We start from the raw sequence: 24,161 nt of genomic DNA on the forward strand, positions 1-24,161 counted from the left end.
AGCAGAGCGAGAAGCAGGCTCCCGCTGAGCAAGGAGCCCAATGTGGGACTCGATCCCAGAACCCTGGAATCATGACCTGAGCCAAAGGCAGACGCTTAATCAGCTGAGCCACCCAGGCGTTCCTGTTCTCTTTTCTTTTAAATGTTCCATTCCCAGATACTTAAGGTCTCTGCTACTCAGGAGTTTCTCTGGCATCTGCCATTGGGTACATGGGATGAAATAACAATTGAAACAATTATAATATTTGTTAAATATATCTGTATATGTATTATCCATTAAGTATAATTATACATACTTACTATACATATGATCATATATGCTATGTATATACCATATATATGAATACTTAAAGCCAATACTTACTAGCACTTACAGTGTGCCAAATATTATTCTAAGTACTTTGCTATTTAGTATTTAGTTCTATTAGTTCTTGGAACATCTCCATAAGGTAGAAATCATTATTATTGTCTAGTTTTACAGATGAGAAAACTAAGGCATACAACTAGTAAGTGGCACAGTCCAGGGTACTTTCCATTACCCTACGTCTCTCACGGACCTTTACTTATTTGTTACCTCCTTGAGAACATACCTGACATCTGGTCTATTCTATCTATCACCTCTTAGGTGATAATGAGTAAATCTTAGAAGGTAGGGGAGCTCAAGTATTAACTAGTCAATAATTTATTGCTAGGGATCAAAAAGACACAACTTAGTGGAAAATCCCCATTTGTAGAAGAGAAAGTCCCTAAAGCAAGATATTATGGCTCAGAAAGTAGGGGAGACATTGGGTGGGTGAACTTTCTGGGTCTTTCAAATTATAACACGTGTACAGCCATTAATACATAAACACAATTTCATTTATTACATAAAACCAATTTAATATTTAATGAGGACCTGCTATGAGCAAAGGACTCTGCTAGGATCTAAGCTCTAGAAAATAGCTACAAAGATAAATAAGAAGCCATAAACCTAATATTTAGAATCTGGAAGAAAATAAACACCACATAACTAAAATACAAAACAAAATAAGGCAAATACCATAAAAGGTTGCCAACAGAAATCTGTAGGTTTAGTGGCTTGAGGAATATCATTGGATGACGGACACTGAAGAAAGTTACCTGAAGAAGGCAGTGTTTGAGATGGACTTTGGAATATGGGGAAAATTCCAACAGTTAGAATTTGGAAAGAGAGGTTTTAGGCAAGGGACACAGAATAAAAGCATGGGGAGAGGAAAGCACAAGGTATATTTGGGGTTGATTTGATTACTTCTAGAATACTCAAAGGATAGCAGCAGGAGTTTGAGATCGCTGTGGGTGGCACATCCAGTGGAAATATCCAGTGGCAGCTGGAAACCCATCTTCGTAGTACTGGAATTGACAGATTAGAACTAGATACTCAAATCCTTAGGGAGGTGATACGAAGGTCTGCTTGCAGCTGTATGGGCTCAATGAAACTGCCCACAGACTTCAAAAATGCAGTCAGGGAGGAAAGAAGGGCAAACTTACATTTTGTGGGCACACGAAGGGAGAATGGGTAAAGGACCAAGAAGGATCATTCATGTGAATAGGAGAATTATGAAAACAGATGCAGTGGAGCCCAAAGGTAAAGAACGCTCTACAGAAGTGGAGATAGATGGACAAACATCCAAAACAGAAACAGTAAAGCTAGCACTGCCAGGAGGAAGAGGTATATTTAAGAGCTGGAGTCTACATCACTGTACCCATCCTTGAATGGACCACCTCTGATTCCTTTATATTTTTTCCCCAAACTCATACGTGTACTCAACCACACATAAACGAACATTTCCCTTTTCTGGAAAAAAAAAGGTTATGGCATTATTAACTCAAACTATATCTGGAAGTTTTATGAGTAAAGCCCGAATTTTTTTGCTCAAGTTTTATTTAAAAGGTGACTGAGTTTTTGACGTGTGGGTCAATTATTCCTTGGTGGGAGTGCAAATTTATTCATATTTTATTCAACAAATACTTTTGGAGCCTTTTTTATTTGCCAGGCATTGTGCTAAGTGCTGGCATCAGAAGAATTTCCATAAATGCGTAGATGGCTTTTACCTGTGAGCTTTCCTTCCTATGGGTGGTCGAATGGGACAAAATTGATGCCTTTGTGATGATGAGTTTCAGTTTCGGCCCCCTAAGAGTGTTTATGTTCATGTTATTAAGTGCATATTTATGTGTAATTTTTCTGTGCCAAGATTTTTTTTTCATTTTTGAATAACTTTTGGTATTAGCAAAAGGTGCTATAGAAGAACAAATCCACTCCAGGCCAACACAGGAATTGGTTCTCTTGCTTTGCCATGATGATAGTCTAGTATGTGGTCAAGTAGGAATATTTTTCAAGTATTTGAAACAACTATGGAAATCTTATTCTTGATTGTATCCTCTAAAATATAAAAGCAAAAAAAAATCGCTTTAAAAGAAAATTGAAAAATAGTTCCCTATATGTTCCAACTGTTGGGTCAAAATGGAATAAGGAAGCCTTGGGGAAGGGAATCTATAAAAGCTACCCTTGGGGCTTATTTACTAGCTTATTTGCATAAAATTTGCATATGTATATATTTTTCTAATAATGCCCCAAGACATCACTTTAACCTTTTTCTTACATGCAAAATTTTTTCCTATAAAATAGGAATCTTGGGGCACCTGGGTGGCTCAGTCATTAAGCGTCTGCCTTCGGCTCAGGTCATGATCCCAGGGTCCTGGGATAGAGCCCCGCATCAGGCTCCTTGCTCCACAGGAAGCCTGCTTTTCTCTATCCCACTCCCCCTGCTTGTGTTCCCTCTCTCGCTGTCTCTCTCTCTGTCAAATAAATAAATAAAATCTTAAAAAAAAAATAGGATTCTTGCTGTATACATTGTTTTGTAACCTGCATTCTTTTAAGACATATTTTTAAGTCCTGCATAGTATTCCATTCTACAGATATAGCAACCTATATTTAAACAATCCCTAATTTTGGACATTTTGGTTACATTCTGAATTTTTATCATTTTCAATAATGCTTTGTTTTTTACCATTGTGCATAGGATTTGCAATGCTATTATTTACTGGGAAGAAATTTTTGGAAGCTTTAAATCTTAATACTACAAGCAAAGAGAGGAAGGGACTTGCTTAATACATCCACCATAAGCAAAGAAAGAAAAGTCAAATGCTTCTAGGAGCCAGAGTGATAGAGTAAATGAGTGAAGTGGGTATGGCATAAAATATGGGGTGATAGGGACTTTGTCAAACTGGAAAGGACATGGCTTGTTTGCAGAGATTATCTGCCAGGTACAGATAATTGGTGCCATGTAAGAATGCAAATAATACTGCCAGATCTCCAAATTATCAGGACAAGTTAAAAAAAGCTGTTTTTTTTTTTTTTTGGTAAGATCTATTGATCTTTAAAAGGTTGGCTCAAACTCTCAAATTATTTTTAAGATACTTGATGCCCTTACCCCACCCCACCCCCCAACAAAGCTACAGGCTAGCTAGATGCAGCTCACAGGTCACTGGTTTATAACCTTCAAATTAAAGAAAGGGAAACATGGTGTTTGGAAAACATTTCTATATAGGGAGTATATAGGGAGTTAAGCAAATAAAGTTTTGCTTCAAGTTTTTCCAGTAACAAGGGATGCGATGTGGAGAAACTGAACCTCAATACGCAAATCTTGGAAGATAGGTAAATATTGCTTCCCATTAACTAGAAGCTTCTAAAATGTTTCAAACCTCTCAAGGAAACATGCTTTAATTACATAAAACTTTAACCCAGTGCTCTGTATTATGACATCTAATGTTAATTTCCCTTCGTTTTCCATCTGAACTTACATTTCCCATTAACATCCACCTGCACTACTTCCTTTTGTAAAGAGGAGGTGGTATTTGTCTATGCTCTGGTTCTGATTCATGAGAAATCAACCCAAGCCCAACATTTCTGTTCTTAACAGATTTTGGTTTTTAAATCTGTAGAACACAATGTTTCCCTGGGCTGAGTTCTACCATGCCAAGTTTTGGCTGGCCACAGACTTTGACATCTGAGGGAAAAATCTTTCAACAACGGCATTTAAACTGAAGAATCAACAGACCTTTAATTATAACATTGCCTGTAATCCCCCCTCCCACTTTTATCATGATGTTCAAATTGCCTCAACTCACTAACTGCACGGAAAGCATGTTATTCATTTGCCATTGGAAATATCATAATTTGGAAACTCTGTGACTTGAGATTGTGTATTAATCTTTGAAAAATCAGTATGACTTTATTCACCATAAATTAAAGAGGCATATAGAACGCAAGTCAAAATTACTGATTCATTAGAAATAAGAAACAAAAATCACTCGGCATATAATTTCTTAACTTATCTAAAATGGTCAAGATTTATATAGATAAGAGTAATATTTCTACTTGGAAATTAGACATTAAATATATCAAAATACAGAGTTTCTTCTTTGTGAGGTTTCACTAAGTGCCTCCATATTTCTCCATAAAATGTTAAGTGACCATTTTTTATGGCTTTTTTATGACACGGTCTCAAATCACCCTATGTTTCCCTTATATACAAAATATACTTCTATACTGCTAAAGTACATCAGGAATCCTTTGAAAACTTTCTCTTTAGAAGTCAATGTTGCAAAATACTTAGTTTATATTCAACCTGTCTATCTGAATATATTTATTGGGCAAATTGAGATTAAAAATATAAATGTGGAAAATGTTCATTTCCATTGTTAAACCCTACATACGTTAAGTTTTTGTTTGTTTTTAAATATAGAACCTGGTTACATGGAACATGGGCATAATTTCAGTCCCTTTTCATCTTGAAGAGAAACCTGGCTTTAGATTTCCAGGAAATGTATTTATTTAGACCAAACAACAGGCCAAGCTTTTATACATAATTTCTAATCCTCATAATATGTCTGAAAGATGGATATCATTAATCTGGGTCAAATTATTTGATTTATTAGAGCCTCAGTTTCTTTATCAGGAACAGATTAATGATAGGGGGTTCGGAGTCTTTTTTTGTCCATGAATTTTGAGTGTGGAGTTTGGAGGCAACCCCAGATCTGACTTCAGAGCCTCTGCTTTCTCTTTTGGGGAAATAAAAATGTCTCCCTGAAAATGTAGACACTTTTCCTTGTGTAATCGACCTTGCTTTCTTGTTACAAAAGGTTATCAGAGAGGTCACATTTTTAATTATGTTTAGCATTACCTTATGATTCTGAAATTCATCTTCATCCAGAGTATAAAATTCATATTCTAAGAAAAGATGCAGAAGTCATAAGTCTCTGATTTCCTGGACAGACCTGGTTTCAAATCTTGCCTTTTATTATACCCACAAATATGCTTATATTTATAAAATTATGTCCTGTCTATGTTCAGAAAATAAGGTCTCTCATCATCCACTTTGTGTGTAAAGCCAAAAAGTTCCAGGAAACCAGTTCTGACCAGTACAGAACACTGAAGAATTGGATCTTCCAAGGTAGACCCAGTAGAGGGAATCCAAATCAAAGTTGCTGAGGGGAGTGGAGATGATAAATGATATTAATAGTAGTAATTACATGTATTGGAGACTTAACAAAATGTTGCTGATTCCATGTATCATATTTAATCCTCACAATATGCCCATTTCACGTATGAGAAAACAGAGGCTTAGAGATGATAATTAACTTGCTTATATTCATGTGCCTAGTGAATAGCATCTGTCTCCAGTGTTTAAGCCTCACTTATTTTACTAAACTATCTCCCAAAGCAGGAGAACAAGATTTAAAAAGGTAAATTTAAAGAGCAGTTATAAGATTATAAAAGGAGATGGAGCATACTGCAGGATTAAGAGTGGGAACAGAGTAGGAATGAAGTGGTGAATCCAGCATGGTGGAGGTCAGCAGGTGTCTGATGTAGGGCAGGTCATGAGGTCAGATATAGGGGTGTCATGTGACATTAAAAGTATAGCAATATGCACAGGAGAGAGAGAGAATAGAGAGAGACGATAGGTAGGGGGTGGTAGATAAGATAAATTGGGATGCTTGGCTGATTGCCTATGTTGTTCTCTTTTACAAATATAAGTAAAGCTTTGTGTGTTGGGGGACAGAAAGAAACATCTCTTTTCACGTGTCACTGACTGGAGGGGGGAAGAAACCCAGCTGTCTAACGAGCTTCTTTTTTAAAATACAAATTTCTCCAAGAGGGTCAAACGTCATTCACACCTTGGAGTAAACTACTTTAATGAGGTTACCAGACCACTTGAGTGTAATTAAAGTCGAGAAGCCACAGTTTGGGGACAGGTAACAGATAAGGATAACCAGAGCTGAAGCATGGAAGAAGGGTCTGGGCGGTGAGTCCCTAGGGGAGTGGGAGGGCACCACATGTAATTCTGTGCAAATACTGTTAAGATCTATGTAAACTTAAAGTACTAGCATCATTATCATTAATTCTATTCTGTACTTGTGTTTAGAATTTTCGTAGCAGCCCGTGGCGGAATCAAAATCACAACTGGTTGCTGATTTCTGATGTAAATACTGAGCAGAATGTCCTACTTTGTAGCAGTTCCTCAATAAATAATTGTTGAGCAAATGGGATGTCAAAATTAGTTTGGAAGCTGGAAACTCTCAGATTTCCCAAATTCCAACCTGTTCCTCCAGTCTAGGTTAATCCAGCCCAACCTGTCAGGTACAGCAAACTGTTTCCTCTGTGGGAGGAAGGGAGAAAGAATATAGAAAGTGGAGAAAGAATTGATACCTCAGCCCTCTTCTTCTTTCTGCCTCCATGGCCTAGTACAGCATACTCTAGATTTTGTGGGGACTTCAGAATGTAGCTCCTATGAATGCTGAGGCAATGCTGTAATGATGGGTCTACATAAAAGTTAAATTGTGAGGCGTATGATGAAAACCTAACAAAGGGATACGTTAAGGACGAGCCCATTAATGAGAATGCTCATCTGCCCCCACCAGAATCTCGTTAAGCTCCTCTATCCCATTCCGGACCTGTGCTGGGTCTGCACTATGGTGTGAATGTTTGAGTCCCCCCTGGTTCACACGATGGAATCCTGATCCCCAGTGTCATGGCATTAGGAAGTAGGGCCTTTGGGAGGTGCTCAGGTCATGAGGGCAGAGCTCTCCTGAATGGGATTCGTTTTCTTATCAAAAAGCCCCCACAGAGCTCCCTGGCCCCTTCTGCCACGTGAGGATACAAACAGAAGTCTTCCACCCAGAAGAGGACCATCACCCGACCTTGTCGCACCCTGATCTCAGACTTGCAGCCTCCATGACTGTGAGAGATAAATTTCTGTTTTTTTCATAAGCCACCCTGTCTGTGGTATTTTGCTAGAGCAGCCTGGACGACTAAGACAGTCTGCACAGGTACTGCAGAAATGCTTCTATATACAATCTGACAGGTACAGTCAGGGGCAGCACAAGGACCACAGCTGGAGCATTAAAATCCTCTCTGGAGCATGGGCGGACTTGAATTCCGGGTATGTGGCTGATGCCTGGATGTGGCCGGGGGAGGGCATGCTGTGCCTGTGTGCGTTGCATCCTCCTTGGTTTTCCTTGCCTTCCATCTTCCCCATACACACAGCTTTCGCATTTTATAACATCACAGGAGACTCCTAAATTCAGTGCTTTTCAAATACACGTTATATTTTACTCCTAACTTAAAGGGGAGAGGGGGAGTATTTTGTTACAGATGAACTGAATTTGACAGTAAATTTGTTATTTTGGATTCTTATTTGTGAGTTGTGACTAAAAAAGCACATTTGGTCCAAATATTGAGAACACTTTGGGATGTAAGAGCTGAGAAGCCTAGCCCAGTGGTTACCAACCCAGGCTGCATATTAGAATCACCCAGGGAGGTTCAAAAAATACAGATCCTGAGCCTTGGCCCCCCTCCCCTCTCTTCTCCAAGTGATTCTGATATAATGTCAGTTTTGAGGGCTTGCAGCCAGTTATGGGGACCGAGGATCTTCATCAACCTTTTCATTTAACTGACAAGGGATCTGAGGCCCAGAAAGGAATAGTGACTTCTCTAAGGTCACACAGGAATATATTATGTATGAAGATAAAAGACTGTGGCTAATGTGAAATTGACCCCATTAGCTATGTTGCACATTACTTCATTACTTTAGAATATATTTTGTATGTTTGTATAATGCAATAATTCCTTCATCTGCAAGCTACTTATGCGGCATTCCAAATCTGGTTAAGAAGAGGAAGGATGTGAAAAGACCCACAAGCAGCCCAAAGTGACATCAGGGATATCACACAGAAATCCCTCAAGTTTCTCTGATGGGCTCTGCCTCTTGCCTCTTTGTCTTTGAGACAGAGATGGCTCAACATCTCCATCTCCGAGCCTGATTTTCTGCTGCCCTGTAGTTTTGTGTCTCCAAAAGCCCAGAGGACCTCTCATGGGTCCCCAGTCAGTACCTTCACTCAGTGTGCTCAAGATTAAACTCGTGTCTTCCTCTCTCACACCTGCTCCTGCTCCGTAGCCCTCTGCTTCTGTTTATGGTCCCACTCTGGCTCAAAATCATAGCCATGCCTTCAGTGCTTTCCTTCCCCTTGCTCCCCAAATATGATGGATTAATTCTCTTTCTGCCATGTCTCATAAATCAGCTCACCAGCTTTGTTCCCTCCCTCTGCCTCTGCCCTAGTTAGGGCCCTCACTGCCTTTTCCTGGACTGCTGAGATTGTCTCCTACCTGACCTGTGTCCTCTGGTCACTCCCTACTCGGATCCACTTTATTCACTCTTGCCAGATTAATCTTCTGAGGCACAGCTCTGATTATGTTACTCTCCTACTAAAAACTTTCAATAGCTCCCCATTGTCTACTGAATAAAGTCCAAATTCCTTGGCCTGCTAATCAAGCCCTCTCACTTACTGGTCTTGATCTGCTTTCACCACTTTATTTCCCACTACTTGCCTCTACACACGACATGCTCTAGTTAAACTCAACTACTTTTCTGCAGAATCTTTCCCCTCTGGTTCTTCCAGGCATTGCTCATGGTTTCAGAAATCTTCTTTTTTTCTGCCTTTGTGTGCTCAAGTCCTCCTTGCCTTTCAAGACACAAATCCAGTATCAGCTCTTCTGGTAAATTCCCCAGTTAGCCCTTCTCTGAATTCCAGGAACCTTTATTTGTGCTACTTTCATAGAGCACAGCACCTCCTACTATGGGTGCTAGCAAAGTAGGCCTATGTCTCAGCTCTGCTGCTAGATTAAAGCTTGCTGAGGGCAGGATTGGTGCCTTGTTTATCTGTGTATCCTTTCCATTGTTGAATACATAGTGCACTGCTCACAAATATTTGTCCAGTGAAGGAGTGAATGCACAAATATTTGTCCAGTGAAGGAGGCTTTATATGCAACCTAAACAGTGTTGGTTGGTTGTTTCCCTAGTGCAAACTGGATTAGAAGTAATGCATTTGAGAAGGAATGAGGATCTTAGAGGCTTGCACAACAAGAAGTAACTTGGTAGCTAAAGAAGATAAATAAAAACTATAAAAAGAAGAGATGAGGACTAAAAATATTATAGCAGTCTGGGGGTAAATAAGCACAGAAGCAAATAATCTTATAGACTAAGGACCAATGGCTAATGCCCTGTGGAACTGCTTTGAAACCACAAAGCAATATTCAAATATACAGCATTATTTTTATACTTCCACATCCCCATTAGCACCAGTAGACACACAATTATTGTTTAAAATGATGACCCTAAATAAATAAATAAATAAATAAATAAATAAATAAAATGATGACCCTGAGTCATTAAGAAATGTTTGAATTATGGTAAGCATATGATCATAAAGATGGATATGCACATAAATTTAAGACACTGTACATCAAAACTTAATATTAATAAAATAAAAAATCTTTTGATAACGAAGAGGAGATAAACTTCTGTTTATCGGTTATATATGGAATATTCTGTTACATAAACTGATTTCCATAGTGAAGTCAGATAAGTAATTTCTCTCTTTACACACGAGTATGTCTATATTTTCCTAAATACTGGAGAAATAATTTTTGTATCATTAAAAATGAAATATGCCCACGATATATAATTTCAGAAACGTCAGAAAGTAGTAAGACAAAACAATTTAAAAAATCTTAAATTTCCAAGATCCACAATCTATTATTTCAAATAAGTAGTTGTGATTATACAATATGTAAATTATGTATGTCACCTTTAATTAAAATGTAGCATAAAAAGTCCAGGTTATTATAAGCTCTTTATCAAGATTGTAATGGTTCAAAAAATTCTATCTAGTGGATATGTCATAATACATTTACCCAGTCCCCTAGAGTTGAATATATAATTTATTTCCAGTTTTATAATATAGGTATATCTAACAAGATTTGCTGTGTGCTGATAAATTGTGGAAGCTGAGTGAGGAACTCAAGAGGGTTCACTATGATGTTCTTCCTACCTGGGTAAATGTTTGAAATGTCTACAATAAAAAGGTAAAAAACCTATTTATCTATGATAAGCATCTTGTTTACAATGGTTTCTGTTTATGTAATTATTTTCTTAGAGTTTAGTACTAGCCGGCTGGTTCAAAGTCTGACTCCACTATTATGTAGTTATGAAACTGTGGCAGGTGGCTAATGCCTTCTCAGCTTCGGCTCCCTCATCTGCAAAATGGGTATAGTAATGGTAACTGAGAAGACCATTGTAAGCATTATATGAGATGGTGTGCATAAATGCCTTTCACAGTGCCTCACACACTGTTAGTGGGTAATGAATATCACCTTGAAAAGACAAAATGCTGGTTGCGTCACTGTACGTGTGGTGGTTATAAAAAAATCATCATGTATAAACTGAGAAACATGGCAGAAATAATTAAAGTGTGCATCACCTCCACGTCCAGGTGAGGGGCACTTACTCCAAAGATACTGACAAGATTAAAATAATCTGGATGAATAATTACCCTTGAGGAGCATGTTCTATGTAGCGGATCCTGGGCTAAATGCTTCACAAGGATCATCTCACTTAATCTTCACAAGAGTTCTGTGAAGGTATTACTATTACTATTCTTATTTTATAGCTCAGGGAATTGAGGTTTAAAGATTAATCGACTTGTCCCAAAGGACACAGGGACAGGCAGGGCCTGTTGTCAAACACAACGCAGAGCCCCTGGAATTTGTCCCTGAGCTCTTGGAAATGGTCTTCGGACCTTGGGCTCTTTTGCACAGACCTCAGCGTTTCTAATCTGTATCCTTTAGAGGCCAGATTTGAATTTGGGACAACATTTTGGCCCCATTTTGGAAGTTTAACTGGATATGTGGTTGGAGTACATTTTTCCTTCCTTTCACTTTAATTGGCATTATTTATTTTAAAAATTTTATTCTAGAAAATAATTTTAGAGAAGAAAAAGGGGTACTCTGTAAATAAGTTGCCCTTTCAAGAATGTGAATCTCATGGTCCAGAAAGATTAATGTCCATCTTGGTTTGAACCATGATTTCCCATTGGTCTGATTATCTTACGTTCACTGTAAAATAATTCATTACCCAACACACACATATACATGCCCTTTAGGAAACCTCTCAAGTGGTCCATATTGACACATTTCACTTTAAATATGTAATCTGTTAATGTGCGTGTGTATGTGCATCTGTGTAAGACAAAGACAGTGAAAGTCTGAATTTTGAAAATGTTATGAAAGTCTGAAAAAGGTGGTTTCCTCCAAAGATGGTGAAAACTAAGTCACAGGTTGTAATTAAAAAAAAAAAAAAAAGTCCAATGGCAAATTAAGTCTTTTATTCTGGGTCGGGGGAGGCTACTCGGGTGGGATATACTTAGACAAGAAACACCGAAGGCGCCGCTGCCACCCCTCTGCCTCAGGCAGCACATTCCTGCATCTGTATGATAAAGAACGTGCCAGTTCTAGCAAGCTCACAGGACTGAGCAGAGTGCCACCCTTACAGCTGGGGTTTGCCTTTCAGGGCTGGCTCTATTTACTGGTGGTTTTTTACTGGTCTGTTCCTCCCTGGGGGGCCGCAGTGGGGGTGTTTTTTGTGGGGTGGGGGTTTGAAAGAGGGAGTTTTTTGAGTTCTATTTTGGATTTTGGTGAATAAGAAAGCAGGGAATTTGCCAGCCTGTTACTCAGTTATATTGAAACATGATACAAACTGCCTCATTGGGAGCACAGAAGGTGCTGAAAAATTTTTCTGAGGAGGTCTTGAAATATCGAAGCCTGTCTTCAAGGAAGGACTTGTTTCTCTCAAAAAATCACCCTGTCGATAACAGAAGTGTGCTGGCGTCTCCTCTCCATCCCTGGTCCCTGAAGTCACTACCCAAAGTATCACAATCTAAAGGTAGCCAATATGCTGTGAAAAAAAAAAAAATCACATCGTGTTCTTTATTCCCAGGGGAGTATGAAGAGGACTACGCTTGAGTGTGGGCCTTCTTTAGAAAGTCACTTCTACATGTGTAGACACTTAGGAGCATGGGCTGCGCATGTATGAACAAGCTGTACTTCCTATGTCTGCATCATCCACTCTGTTTTCTTGTTTGCTATTTGCCTGAATATGCCTGAACACATGTGTCGAGTATAAACACACCATTGCGTGGACACGTCTATGTGTGTTTCCAATTCCATACTATCTTGAAAGTGGTTTAGCTTTCTAGAAACACAGCCATATTATTTGTTCTGACTTGAAACACTGCTCAGCAACTGCATGCCGGTCATCACAGCAGGTACGAGACCATTTGTTGCCAGACTAAAGCAAATAGAAAACAAACTCCCAGAAAGCGTCACAGCGCAGCACTTCCTTGTGAGATCCTCTCGGCTAAGTAAGGATCACCTGAGACAATAACGAAACAGAGACCTATAGGCTTTTCAAACAGTAACAACCAGTTCAGGGTTAGTGGCTCTTCCAGACCTTGATGGTCAATGATACCCTCAACCTTTGCTTTCAGACACTGGATTGCTGCTTAAGTAGCCTTTATCAACCCCCCCCACCCCCGCACCTAATTTTTGGTGAGGATGCCCTTGAAATTAGATCATATTTGTTCCTGACAAAGCATATGCATATTGTGGTATCACTCTAAAACCAACGATTGGTTTTAGCTCTATGAAGAAAAAAAAAATTCCAACAACCTTTCATGCTGAGATTTCTCATGCTAGTTCTCAGCACAGAAGTGATTTTTTTTTTTTTTTTTAAGTTGCATAAAGCCTAGCAAGGTTTAAGTTTTCCCAGCAAGGAGAAAGTGTTTTTCAGCTGTTAAATTTTTCAGATGCTTTTTTTGAATTTGGATAAAACTCAAAAACATGTTTGTTTTAAAATGTAAACCTTTTTATGTACAGGTTTGCATATAGAGAAATGCCATTACTATGTTTAAAGGTACTTGCTTTTGAAATAAAGAAGTCATAGGCATTTAAATATAATAAACTGTCTGTTGCATTAGGAATGTCTCATTGGGCGTTAACATAAATACGATGTTCTGGAGGGCCAGTGATACACGTTTGCTGACAGGATCACTTATAATCCTGTTAGTGAACGTATTTCTGGGTGACAGCAAAGGTTGGCCCGGTTTGAACTGAAGAGCATCTTTATAGTCAGTATGCTTTTGAAAGACCTTTTACTCCAGTTGCATGAGACTTCTTGGCCCCAAACCTGCTTGATTCTTCAGCTTCTTGACTGGGCCAAAGTTGATACAACATATGGTATTCCAAGCACAAAAATGATGAAGAAACACACTGAGGTATAGCAGCAAGGCAGAGATGAGGGTACATCATCAGAAGGCCTGCCACCTGCCATTTTTAATGGGCCTAGTCACTCTTCAGTTTTAAGCAAATTATAGATCGCTGAATGGGAAAAGATATTATCTTGATCTACCCAATTTTTTTTCAAATGTTTTTATTGTAGGTTTTACACTGTGATCCACTGATTGTTTACACACATACATGGATATCTATCTATCTATCTATCTATCTATCTATCTATCTATCTATCATCTATCATCTATTTATCTATCTATCCATCCATCCATTTAGATCTATCTCATTGAAATAAGGATGTGTGTGTGTATGTGTGTGTGTGTTTCAGAGGCAGAAAGTAACTCATCTACCCAAATTTTAAATCTTAAAAGATTCTTCATAATTCTATTGTGTATTTTATTATTTGGAGAGTTAAATATCAAGGTCTAGAAATGCAGCACACATCAAACTTCTAATCAAGGACTTTCCAAAATTAAGGAAAGTACCTGATCTTCTGCTTTCATCTTTGAAATGCCAACAAATTCATTTTTTCCCTTATTCACTCATAATTTATTAATTTATTCATTTTCCAAACATTTATTGATAGCCAACTATATGCCTCACACTACATACCTGCAACGTATTTCTAGTCCAATTACTTTAACAGTTGCTTTAGGATTTATGGCAGGGTTGGCCAGATGGTTCTTGAAAAGGAAAATCTCCCTGAGTAAAACAACCTGTTCACAGTGTTTCATATCTAGCAACCAAGAGCCCTGGTAGCATCTCTTCTAACCTCTTAAACTGTGGTTCTAGTATAAAATCAGAAGTCTAGTTATATTTACTTTTTATATTTAAGCTTAATTAAAAATACTGAGTGCAATCATGAGTTTTTAATGTCAGAATATTCAAAAACAACTTTCCCATAAGGTTTTCCTCACATATGATACATAGAGAAAATGTATACAATTTTTTTGTGTTACAGAAATGCAGAAAACTGACCATTACCTACTTTACAGTGATTTTGAAAATAAATGAGCTAAAGCATGTTAAGTTCTAAGAAGTAGAGTAAATAAACAGATCACACTAGTGCCATCAGACAGTGTGTCTGCTCCCCTCTTGATGAGGACAGTATACATATGGTCCTAAATATTTATTACTAGACCTTCTTTAGGTGGCCATGCCCTCCTAGTCCAGTAGAAGTGATATCTAAGTATATGGCTAGAGCCCAATTCAATTATTTACATGGCCTTTCCAGAAAATGGCTAATGCTATAGACTAGAGACTCAGAAAATGCAGAAGACTAAACAATACACAGGTGGATGACACATTCGTCTCTCTCCTCATGATGTAGGTCATGGTTCAAGGTCATAGAATTAATAGTAGGACTTGCTACTTTTGAAGAGTGAAATGCTTTGAGGCTTTTAAGGAAATTTATTTTTATTTATTTATTTTTAAAGACTTATTTATTTATTTATTAGAGAGAGAGACAGAGAGTGGGAGGGGCAGAGGGAAAGAGAGAGAGAGAGAATCTCAAACATATGCCGCGCTGAGCATGGAGCCCAAGGTGGGGCTCAGTCCCATGACCCTGAGACCATGACCTGAGCTGAAACCAAGAGTCGGATGCTCAACTGATTGCACCACCCCGGCACCTCCTTTAAGGGAATTTTAAATAAATTAACTTTATGTTTTGGAAATTATGATTTGGGCATTATTAAAGTATTATAATTGGACATGGGTTCATAAACATAATTATAGGCCACCTTTTCAAAAGACCTTCTTAATAATTCTTTCAATTTTTTATGCGTATAGTTAGTTGTCTCCTTAAAGTTATTCCATTTTCCAAAGCTTCTTACTGTCTGCACAAATGACAAATTGGCACACGCACATTGGCACAGGGAAAGAAGTAACTGCTAAGGTCACATAAGTAGGGATATGGCAGGCTTTAAGCACTGGAGGCCAAAGGCACTAGAAACATGGGCAGACAGCTTAAAATTGTCCTTTCTTATGTTTGTGCATTGTTTCTATATGGAAAATTACATTTCTCTGAGAGTATATGTGTAAATATGCATCTGCTAGTGTTTTGGCAACTCTAAGTTACCTAAATTAGTTTTGATCAACACTGTCGGATTTTTAAACCCACCAACGTAATAAAAGCAAGTTTAAAAAAACACAAACAAACCCTACAGTACATTGTGTGCTCTGCTGTTCCAAGCCTCAGCTTCAAGACAAAAGGAGAGTGAGACTTTGTCATTTGCTGGCCGTTAATAATCAAGAGAAGATCTGCCAGACAAGCTCTTTGAGGGCTCTGTCTGTCTGGACCAGGTATATACTGCAATACACAAAGGGCTTTGCAGGGGGAGAAAAATGAGTGTTCATGGACAATGATGCAGCTTTCTTAATTAAGATTTTCATTACTGATACATACATTAAGTTCTGCAACTGCAAGAGCCAAAGCACTGTCATGTGCAGGTAGATGTCCCTGATTCCATCTTCAGGCAGTAAAGCTAAAACATATTAAATGTGCACCCAGCAAATGTTGTGGGAGCCAGGAGAGACCCAGAAATATTTCTGTTGGAATGCAGAGAGGTCCCATTAAAAGCAAATTTTTAATGCATCTAATAGGCAGGAGAAAAGCTCATATCATTAGATGGGGTGTGTGCGTGTGTGTGTGTGCCTGTGTTCCTGTACGGGACTGCTCTGAGGTCCTGAGCCACAGAAAGAGGTAGTTACAGCTGACCTAGAAATAATCTCTATATAAATACATCAGTAGCTCAGGCCTTAAAAGGAACTTTGATCTTTAAGTATTCCAATGCCTATTGTTGGGAAAGGAAATAAACGGCTGATTTTGGGTAGGTTTTGGAAGATGGTGAAGACTCCTGTCCACAGCTGGCCCTGACTCTGTCCCTCTGGGTCACTCAGTCTATTTTCCCTGGATCCTCAGGCTGGTCCGCAAGTCAGTGTGGTCTGCCAATGGGTGTGCTGTTCCCATGAAATAATCTGACTATGGTGTGGGGAAATCTTTCTTCTTAGATCAAATTATTTTTACAAAAAGAATTTTGCTAAGAGTTGAGAAGAAACTTAACTGCACAATCCTCAAAACGGATGAATATCTAGAGTGAATGTTTTTATTTCACCTTAACTAAAGCCCAATTCATTTTAGGGTTGTTGGTGCTATTAATGTGCACACAGTGCTCTCTTGTTTTTCTGGTTTCTAGTTGCATTCCTTCCTGTTTTAAAGTTTGCATCCATTTGAGGAACTACCCTCTCTGTCTCCTCTCTAAAGAAGACCTTCATCCCTTCATCTCTTGGTCATCCAAGAGTAGAGATGAGTGTTAGATGCTGCACTTCATGAAAGATCATTTTATTACAACAGTCAAAAATTACACATTCGTTTCTTATTAGGTAAAAACATTTATCTGGAATTTAAATGTAATCCCCCATTTTATAAGAAGGAACAAGCCAGAATCCAACACCAAAATGGCTCAAAAGGAATTCTTCTAAGTATTTTGGCTGTAGTTCCTTGTTGTTTGGGTAAAAGGGAAAAATTCCAAATAATAGTGGCCAAGAAGATTTCTCTTGGATTCCTGCACCAAGATTCAGATCTCTGAAGTAGTTTTCTGGATCTTAGTGTACATTTCTGAAACTCTTTCCCTAGGTATATTACAGAGTTAAGGCAGAGTGGCAACTGCACAGCAGCTATGAGGTGGCAGGCCTCTGACCCTATTCTAGATGAGTGATGTTAATGACTGGTGGGAATAAGATGATGAAGAAATTGATTCTTTATACATAGAGGGATAGATAGTATGCAGACATCCTGTTAACAGATACTTCATGCATTTTGGGAAAAGTAAACAGTATTAAGATTCTTTCTAATGTTTACTGAAATGTACTGTTATAAAACTGGTTAGAGGAATATGTGGAAGCTATTAGTGAAGAACCAATGTAGTGGACATTATTTAAGCCTCGTGATAATGGAAACAAGAAAGGGAAACAAATCCCAGGAGAGGATTTTGTTTTATTTTTTTTTTTAAAGATTCATTTACTTATTTGGGGTAGGGGGCAGAGGGAGACTGAGAGACAGAATCTTAAACATCCTCGGAGCTGAGCATGGAGTCCAACGTGGAGCTCAATCCCGTGACCCCGACCGAGATCAGGACCTGAGTCAAAACCAAAAGTCAGATGCCTAACTGACTGTGCCCCCCCAGGCACTCCCAGAAGAGGATTTTAACTGGAGATTTCCTATTACTTCTCTTATGCATCGTTGACTTGCTTGTGAAGACCAGACCACAGGACATTATTAAAGGATTCAGGTGTACCTTTTACTCAAATTCTGCCATTGAGACACACGCTTCTCTTACCCAAAATACAGGGTTAATTTTAAATTAGAGGTGATAATTATTTTCCACATACCAAAAGCCTAGAAATTTACAAGGAGGAACTAAAGGTAGAATCCATTTTAGCCTACCAAATGTGCGGGGTAGCGTGGCCCATTCTAAATAAATACCTGGAAATGATTCTCTGGGATAAGGATGTTATGCCTGATTTGTCTTTAGTATCCCCACATTAGGAAAAATGAGGAATTACAAAGAGACTAGAGAAAGAATGCATAAAAGAAAAAAAAAAATTACTCTTATCACCACAAAGATCTCTTGCACAAGATACCTCTGCAAGTGCCTTAGTAGAAAGCTTCTTTGAGTAAGTAGGTTGTTAGGTACCATCTATATATGTACTATATAGTCTATTTATGTATAGTCTATATATACATCCATATATGTACTCTATCTATCTATCTATCTATCTATCTATCTATCTATCTATCTATCTATCTATCTATACATATATATATATCCCTCCCCAGCTTTGAGCTGGCAACCATGATGTTTGGGGGGGAAAAGAGAGGGTGATAAAGAACAAGAGGAATACTCATACTGTTATTTAATAGCACTCAACATTAATCATCATTACTGTGTCCCCATCTGGCATCTGAGTATAAGCTATGTTATAGAGAGGTATATAATAGGTGAAGTTTTCTAAGAGCATAAGCAAGCCAGATATTCAGTACTCTGAGCCCTGGGAACACTGAGCCAGCTGGGTGTTCTCCAACAGCACCGGGTACCACTGACACCTGGCTCTTAACCACATCCTCACACTTCCTGGGGGAGTTTGACTGCTCAGGCAGAGAACAAACTGTTGACTAGGCCTGGTTCCCACCACTCGCCCTAGTTTGTGGTTGGCCTAAAAGGGCTTCCATATAATCTTTAACATGTTTTGCCTCCTCCTTTCTTTCTGGACACTGTCTAAGGATTTAAGGCACACACAACTTCCTTGTACACTTTTTTTTGCCGAGGACAGAGAAAGAATGCCCTGGAGCGCATGCCGTCCCTTATCATCTGTAAATGAACTTCTCGTGCTGAAAGAATGCTCCAGTCACCACGTAGAACAGCTCTGCACAACTTCCGCTCCTCTGAAAGACTCGGGGAACTCACTCCAAGAACCCAGACGCTCCCTATCCCAAAACACAGGGAAGGCGCCCTGTCACAGTCTGTACTGTGGAGGCAGGGGCTGATCTGTCAGTGCGGCATTTCTGCCTCTCCAGCGTCTTTCACTTTCCCTGAAGTTGCTGGAAAGTATTCCCTGTCATTAAGTATGTAATAATACACATGGGAGTCAGACAAGAGAGGGAAAGGTGGAGGACATTGATGACATGGCCTCTAGCACTTTATTTATGAGAACATCCAGAAATCTCTATCTACATCTGGTAGTAGAATAGTGTCAATTCTGCCCTGGAGACATGGATCAGGCAAAATTGCCAGTGTGTGTTTTTCCCTTCCCAATAATTTACAGATTTTGGAGTCTGATGGCAGAGCTTAGATGATCATTTTTACACTCATGTGAGTGAACAATCAGCTGGCCTCTTTGGGGGATGGTGATGCCAAATAAATATAAATATATGTAATCAAGGGAAGTACGAACTGTCCCCCGCCCAGAAATCCTCAGGTCCCCTGACTGGTGCTTTGCTCCCCACCATATTTCTCAGGGGGGCAGTGAGGGTGGGTGATGCCACCAGGGCATAACCAACAGTGCTGGAGATGCCCTAACAGGACTTCAGGGAGCATTGCCTTTGCAGTAAAGAATGTGACTAAGCAGCTAAACATGTGTTAGACTGCTTGTTTGCCCTTCCAAATTTCTATTTTGTCATTCACCTTTTCATTGTTGATTTATAATCACTCTTAAAATATTAGGGATATGTCACAATTTTTTTCCCAGTATAAAAATATATCTTTTTTACCACAGTGATTTTTATTTTCACATAATACATTTTAATATATTTTCTTTAAGATTTTAGACTTTGGGACACCTGGGTGGCTCAGTCGGTTAAGCGTCTGACTCGTGATTTCGGCTCAGGTCATGATCTCAGGGTTGTGAGATTGAGTCCTGTGTTGGGCTCCATGCTGGGCGTGGAGCCTGCTTAAGATTCACTCTCCCCCTCTCCCTCTGCTCTTCCCCCTTCCCTCTCTAAAAATAGTATAATAATAATAATAATAATAATAATTAATTAAATAAAAGATTTTAGACTTTGGTTTTATGCTTGGAAAAAGCATCCCATATACCCAACATGAAAATATCCACTTATATGCAAAAATTACAAAAATTGGCACTTATAAAATTAGTGAAGATACAGGGAAATGGGCAATCTCTTTTTTCATTGGTGGGGGTATAATTTGATATATGTTTACTTGAGAACAGTTTAGCAATAGATAAATTTTACTTTGACAGTTCCATTACTAGAAATATCCTAAGGAGATAATTAGGAAAGTGCATTTAAAAAATGTATATGTGTATAAAGATAGTTATTGTAGCATTGTTTAGTTAGAAAAAAAGTCCAAATATCCTAAATGTCCATCTATAAGTCACTGACTCAATAAATTATCCATAAACTGGAGTATAATGTAGCTATCAAAAAGATAATGTAGATCTATATTTATGAAATGGAAAATGCTTATTACAATGTTGAGTAAAAAAGCAGATTACTAGACAGCAATCAACTCCTCCTTTCATTTTGGAAAGAGAAAGACAAAGAGAAAGAAAATGAGACATATGAATAGGTAAGTATGGAAATATATTTCCCAAAGCGTTAATAGTGGTTCTCTCTGGGAGGTGAGATTTTGAATGGATTTTATGTGCTTCTTTTTATATCATCATTGCAGCAAATTCAAACAAAACTAAGTGTATGCTCCTTAGAAATAAAAGTCAGAACTTTTACTTTGGGGGGGAAAGATCTTAGATAAACCCTGCAACAGCTCTTAAAAATTCAAATATGAGTTTCATCATCATTAGCAATTAGTAACTCTCTTAATAGGATGACATCACTGCCTGACCATTTTTCTGATGTGTGACATCACTGCCTGCCTCAACTTTCCTCCAGGTTGGACAACTGCAGGTGATACATTGTAGTTCCTGCCTTATAGGACTTTAAAACTGAAATACTGGAAATAACCCAAATATCAATATCAAGGGCACAGTTCAGTAAATTCTAGGAGGTTACATGGTTGATAAAAAATTATTCAGAGGGGCACCTGGGTGGCTCGGTCGGTTAAGCGTCTGCCCTGGGCTCAGGTTATGATCCCAGGGCCCTGGGATCGAGTACCACGTCGGGCTCCCTGCTCATAAGGGAGCCTGCTTCTCTCTCTGTCCCTCCCCCCCCATTTTCTCTCTCTCTTGCAAAAATAAATAAAAATATTTTAAAAAATTATTCAGATATTACAGTGGCATTAAAAAAAAAGAGTTTGTAATTATACCAGGAAGCACTTATATAATATTTAATTAAAAAATGGGATACAACTCTATACATACAATGTATGCCCAATTACGTTAAAATCCAGAGAAGAGACCAGAAGGTAATCTAAAAAATTGTTAATAATAGTTGTTTCTGTATAGTGGCATTATAGATGTTTTCTCTGTACTCTATAGTTTCTTAATATTTTACAGTATGTGTGAATTATAGAGTCATGAAAGAAGTAAATATTAAAAAAAATACAGCTGCTTTGCTCAACAGCTGCCAAATCCTACCCCAGATGTATTTGCAATTTAGTTTTGAGTCAAATGGCCCTAATGTCATTTCCTAAAGGAATCTAGCAGAATGGGATGTGTTCAAATAAAGGAAAGCTACCATTGCCACCTCCTCTTTCTGTTACCATTTCTTAATGCTTAGAGTAAATCTGAGTAAGGAATCCTATTTCTACTGGAAATTAGGAATTTCCACGTTCTTCAGGTCTTCTTCATATCTTGTCTTATGTTGCCAGATGCCAGAATTTAATTATTCTATAGTACTCTGGTATGTCTCTAGGTCTGGAAGTCATTTTGGGAGGTGGATGGTGGAGGCTACCACTAGAAATGGAGGCTCAATCATTCATTTCAAATGGAAGTTCTTTGAAAAACAAGGATAGGTTGCTACATAAGATCTCCTGTAATTAATTAGTTTTCTTTCCTTTCCTTTACTACCTCCCATCTTCCTTCCTTTCCTCTTTCTTTCCTCCACTTACCTACCCACTCTTCCTCTCTCCCTCCCTCTTTTAAATAAATAGCCTTTCTGTACAGTTAGATGCCAGCTCTTAAAATTTAGAGCAAATTCACACAGTACCAATACCACACTTCAAGTAGATCATCCAATTGTTCCTAAATGATCATATTTTAGCAAAATGATGATGGGAGAAGTCAGAATTGTCACTCATATGTATACGATGCATGTTAGAGGCTTGGCAATAAGTCAGGCAGCAGGTATTTTTTGAGAAAGCAAGAAAATAACCAGGTAATTGCAGGATGGGAGGAAGGAGTAGGCAGAATTTTTAAAGAAGGATCGATGTGGGTTTCTGTGTCTTTTGACAGAAGTTATCTAACCCCATGTTCCTGGCCTTTGGACCAAATGGCAACTTTCAAGCTTCCCATTGCTATGAGTTATTTGAGGGCAGGGATGGTACCTTATTCAACTCTGTTTTTTCTGTATACAACACAGTGCCTGGTGTAATGTAGGTGCTCACTAGCTACTTGGAGAATTGAACTGAGCTTTTTACTGCCTTTTATTTTAGCCTCAGTGAGGAAAAAAAAAGAAACTAAAACCCCTACTGTCTTTTTACACATATTGGTTAAAACCCCATTTTAATTTGAACTCAAATATACACCTCTTCCGAACTTTCACCTTGGTCACTGAACTGCTGGAAAAAATCATCCATGGGTGATTAACCCACCAGCTTCACCTAGGGCTTCCAAATTGCCAAGGAGAATCCTACTAGGTTTCTCTGGTCAACTTGCTATCCCATTTGTCCCAGGAACTATTTTAAGCTTTCACTTTCCTCAAATCTCCACCTTACTTATTCTTAGCAGGACCCTGCCCCTCCAGGAGCTATCATTTGGAAAAACACTCAATCTCTCAGTACACAGCATGCACCTGCCCCCATCCTTTCCTTCTTCTTTCTTGTAACAATAGGAGATGTCCCTCCTCCAATACCTCCATTTATGCTCAGGATTCTAAGTCTCTAGTCTTACCAGGAATCTTATACTACTAATCATCCCAACCTCTTCTCTCTTCCATAAACTGAATCTCTCTTCTCTACTGTATGCTTCCCAAATGCATAGTAACACCAATATTTCCATTTTTCTCTAACAATCTTTTGACCTCACTCCCTCATTCCCAAGTCATTACACTAGCTCATTCTCCTTTCTTTATAGGAAAACTTCTAAGAGTTATCCATTATTTGTGGTCTCTTATTTCTTAACCTCTCACTCTTTCCCCATACTATTACAAACAGGTTATTGCTTTTACCACTTCAACAAAACAGCTTTTGCCAAAGTCAACAACAACCTCCACATTAATATATTAAATGCATTTTTCAGTCCCTGACTGACTTGACTTCTCAGCAGCATGTCTCACTACTGACCACCTTCTTTGAAACATTCTCTTCTCTTGGCTTCTGTGCCAATGTTTCCTGGTTTTTCTCCTACCCCTAGCTGTTTCTTCTGAGGCTCTTTCACAGGCTCAGTTTTTGCTCCCAGCTGATTAAATAGTAAGAGTTCCTCGAGTCTCGGTTTGGGCCTTCTCCTCAATTCTACTCCTGGCCCTAGGCATATCATCCATGCCAAAAGCCTCATTTGTCCTCACTTTACGTCTGATTTCCAGTTGTATATATTCAACTGCCTAGTCAATATGCTCACTTATCTTTATCAAAAACACCTCACACTGGACATCTCAAAAATAGATCTTATAATCTTCCCTCAATTCTCATTCTCCTTTGGTATTTCATATAGCCATGAATGGCACCAACCTCCATACAGTTTGATGAGCATAAGACCAGTAGTCACAGTTGCTGTTTCTCTCTCCTCCATCTCCCACATACAATCCATGAGAATATCCTGTATATTCTGCTTCTGTATTATCCCTCGGTTCCATTTATTTTCCTTCCATTCCCAGTCATTAGCCTAGTCTC

At 38.6% G+C, this 24,161-nt stretch overlaps 1 protein-coding gene across 8 annotated transcripts in view; it reads right to left on the reverse strand.

Annotated features, from left to right (window-relative positions):
* Window positions 1–24,161, reverse strand: part of ZBTB20 (zinc finger and BTB domain containing 20) — a 307,719-nt gene that overhangs the window by 151,593 nt on the left and 131,965 nt on the right. Inside the window, exon 1 of one of the 8 annotated variants that reach the window (XM_054504201.2) lies at window positions 5,201–5,225. The exons of the other annotated variants lie outside the window; for them this stretch is intronic. The gene's annotated coding sequence lies outside the window, so the exon portion shown is untranslated. Of the gene's footprint in view, window positions 1–5,200; window positions 5,226–24,161 lie in introns of those variants that run through there. 8 annotated transcript variants of the gene reach the window in all.

Source organism: Mirounga angustirostris, unplaced genomic scaffold, assembly GCF_029215605.1.
Source record: "Mirounga angustirostris isolate CCGP_5_RB_7025 unplaced genomic scaffold, mMirAng1.0.hap1 SCAF_1, whole genome shotgun sequence".
NCBI classification, from domain to species: domain Eukaryota; kingdom Metazoa; phylum Chordata; class Mammalia; order Carnivora; family Phocidae; genus Mirounga; species Mirounga angustirostris.